Below are 4,291 nucleotides of genomic sequence, written 5' to 3' on the forward strand. Positions count from 1 at the left end.
TGAGAGTGTGTGCATGCTCGCTCTCAGTGTGCATCTGTATTTGTGTGCGCTGGTGGTTTTGGGGCCTTTAAAACCAACCCTCCTCCCTCACTTACCACTTGATAGTATCGTAATCTTTGCCGCATAAGGAGCAGCAGTGCCAGGCATGCAGTTTGGCCTGCTTTTGGCACTTTTCTCTTTCTCTCACCCTCCAGCTTCTCACTTTCTACCTGTCTTTCTGCCTTGCTCTTTCTGTCTCTCTCTCTTTCAACCTCTCTCTGTCTCTCTCCGTTTCTGTCTCTCTCTCTCTTTCAACCTCTCTCTGTCTCTCTCCCTTTCTGTCTCTCTCTCTCTTTCTGCCCCAAACTCTTTCTGCCTCTCTTTATGTCTCTCTATCTTTTAGCCTCTCTCTTTCTGTCAATTCAATTCAAGTGAGCTTTATTAGCATGACAAATATTTTTGCATTGCCAAAGCAGAACATTTAGACATACATTTACATAGACAATGCTTGGAATACAGTACATGGCAAATAGATACGCATCCAGGGCCGGGCCGAGGCATAAGCAAGCGGCTGCTTGGGGGCCCCCAATCGAGTTTCTTCTTTTTTTTAACATAATAAACAATGTAAACATCGTATAAACAAGTGACATCAATGAATGAATAAATGAAACAATTAATAATTCAAAACAAGAAAATTCTGATTTCATGATCAATATACCTGCCTACTGCTACTGTGTCTGCCAGCCTTTGAGTCATGCGCATAAAGTAGACACCTCGGGTGCATAGACAATTCGTGCAGACACTGCATCAAGTTCAAAAATCGGAAGAGACGGTAATGTTAAGACAAGTCACAAAAAAGGACGTATCCCTCTGATGCCGAAAACAGAAAGAAGAAAATGACAGAGGAGGAGAAAAACGAGCAAGATACAGGTATGTTTGCATGATTATTTACAGTATGTTTTGTGCTTGAGGTAGCTAGCTAACTGTCATGATCTAATATAAGCCATCACCAGAGGTAAATCCCCGCCATCAACAGAGAAATGTCTCCCATTAATATATATTTATCTAGGTGTATTTCAGATGTCAAGGATATTGGGATTGTTTTTGGATATTCAATCAAGCATGTACCCTAGGTGGGCTTATGTTGTAAATTAAAGTTAGCTAGCTAGCTGACTGAAGTGGACATTAGCACTAGCTACATGGAAATGTAGCTGATATATATGAAGGCAAATTTACCACAGAGGTATTGTTTCTGATTTCGCACCTGAAAGTGTTGATAGTTTATTACTGTTCTATAATATGTGACATAGTGGTAAGTCTGATAGCAACAGCAGGCTAAGCCCAGGCCCCCAGTCCCAACCCCAATCCACTGACAAGCGCGACTCTGGGCATCGGTAACATTCCAGCTTCATAGGCAAAGATGGAATAGTACATGCGCTCTGCTCTAAGATCTTTGGTGAGAGATGGTAGTGTTTATAAGAAAATATACAATGTTGGGTGGGGAGACTTCTGTGATGAAAGTAGACTTAAATTTGATTAAGATAGTGACGAGTGATGTAGCGGTGCTACCCTAATATTTAGGCTGCAGTAGATCACCATGTTAAGCGTTCACCATACTGCAATTAAGCCTCATTTGCCAATAGAATATGAATTGTTAGATGTGGAATTGCTTGTTGATGAGTGTAAGTAATAATAGCAAAATAAACTCATTCTGCTCGATCAACTATGCACTTATGCAATATTTTTTATTTTTTTCAGAGACACTGTTGAAGTTACTTTGGAGCACATCTCTACCTCTACCTAACTCTACCTCATCAAGTGTCTGCCTCCATGGCTGATGACACAGAAGGTGAGGTTTTCTTGATGGCCAATGGTTACATAGCCTGTTAATATGACATGGCGCATTTAACATAGTTATTTTTTTATTTATTTATGTATTTATTTAATCATTGCAGGTTAGTCCACTGCAGTCCCTCGCGAGTTGCAGATGCCTGAAAGCCAGGACGCAAGTAGGAATGAGTATCTATTTTTTTTTGGGACATTTAATTTTTTGATTATTAATGTTTGTCTATTTTGGTTTTATTTTTGTAGTTGAAGATTGCTCATTTAATGCACTTTTGCGGATTTGTTCTGCAAATCTGTTGAAAAACAAGTCATTAAACTGATGTACTTGTTTACAACAAATACAAACGATGTTGTATTTTGTTATTTGTCAATTCAATTTCAGTAAACCACCCTTAGTGCTTCACTTTGAATATGAAAGTTTCAAATAAATTTGTGATTTTAGTACCCTCTAAGATTAAAAGGTGACAGGGTTGGTGTAAATAACAGCTATATTAATACATTGGTTTACCAAGCACATGGGGCAAGAAGTCTAGAGCGGAGCCCCAAAACATTTTTGCCATGTGAGCAAGGATGGATTACTGAATGAGCCTACCGAGCCCAAGAGGTCAAGGGACCCTGAACCCCAAGTAGTTGTGTGAAGTCACTACCTCTATAAGTCAAAAAGCAAAAGGCTATGAATCTGAACAAATTTAGGTACTGCCCCTCTCCAGCTGACCATCCCAAAAAATGCACCAGAATGCAGGAAATCACATCTACCAAATTCAGAATTTTCTGGGGGAGTACCCCCAGAACCAGCCCCCTCCGCCACACACCCCCCCGTTTGTACCCACATTTGCACAGATAGGGTAAGGGGAGAGGGTCCTTATGCATCTGTGTCCAGGGGGACAGTAGTTCATAATCCGTCACTGTATTAATACATAACCTCACTCTATTCATTTATAACACAACATTATAGTGTGAAGTTGTCAATTATCGCCAAGCACAGGTGACTCTGTGTTGTGGGAGGGGGCCCCCAAATCAAATTCTGCTTAGGGCCCCCAAAAGGCTCGGGCCGGCACTGTACGCATCCAAGATTAACAATGCCTCTCTCTCTTTCTGCTCTTTACTCTTTCTGCCTCTCTCTTTCTGTTCCCCTCTTTCTCTCCCTCTCGCTGGCCACCCATTGCTGTCTCCGTGTCCTATTCCACCGTGGTCTTTACATTTCTTTTTTTCTTCTGTATTTACTAGGCTCTTTCTTTCTTTCTCTTTCATTCTTTTCTCTCCGCCATTCTGCTGTGTTTTTTTTTTAACACAATTAGATCCCTTAGCTAAAATGGGAATCTCACTTGTTTTACTTATTCATTATCAGACATTTATCAGGTAATCTTGTGTATGTTTGTTTAAAGATTCTCTTAAAGGAATTTTTTTAAACAATCTAACTTTCCCCCAACCCTCACATAACCTGAAAGAGATCTTAAATTCATACTTAGCCTACCCTGCTGTATAGTCCATTTGTGGTTTCCTACTGTGTATGGAGATGTCTATTTTTGGTTATATGAAACCTGACAACCTGAAAGGTGTGATGTCAGATTGCACGTGAATGCATAGATTTTAGATCTAACAAACTACAGTTTCAATGCATCCCTTAAATAATGTGATTACCGTAAATGCATTTATTAATGTGAAAAATGATTACTTTCAGCATTTAGAAAAAGTATTTCATATGACAGGATGCAGTTATCTTTTATTTATGTTGACTGCAAAAGCACACACACACACACACACACACACACACACACACACACATACAGACACACGTGCGCTTGTGCACATGTGCACATGTGCAAACACGCACACACACACACACACACACACACACACACACACACACACACACACAGGTGTATTGGACATGTGCCAGTCATCAGTGGTCCCCATTAACCCAAACATTCCAGACTTCTCTCTTCCCCTCCTAGTCCTTCACCACTGTCTGGACTGCCACCTGACCTCAGCAGCAGACTGCCCATCCACCACAGAGGACTCTGCACACTGAGCAACAACAGCAGTAGCAGCAGCAGTAGAATTAGGGACAGGGATGCACACACACACACACACACACAGACACACACACATGCACACACACACACACGCACGCACATATGCACGCACGCATGCATACATGCACACACACACACACACCTACACACACACACAGCCTGTTCCCCTGGGGTTTTACTCCATCCCTGTGAAATGTTCAACAACTGAGAAGAAGTCAACATATTTACAGAAGAAGTGGTAACACTTTATTTTACGGGCTCCTTGTTCCAGAGTATCTACATCATACAGTATCTCCTTGTTCCAGAGTATCTACAAAAGTACAGTGTAACAACCTATGTGACAATATGTAATATCACAGACTTATGTTGTCCACACATAATGTATTTTGTGTACCTACAGATCATTATAAGAAGTGCTTGTTACAATACTT

The sequence above is a fragment of the Alosa alosa genome, chromosome 19 (genome assembly GCF_017589495.1).
Source record: "Alosa alosa isolate M-15738 ecotype Scorff River chromosome 19, AALO_Geno_1.1, whole genome shotgun sequence".
Lineage (NCBI taxonomy): Eukaryota > Metazoa > Chordata > Actinopteri > Clupeiformes > Clupeidae > Alosa > Alosa alosa.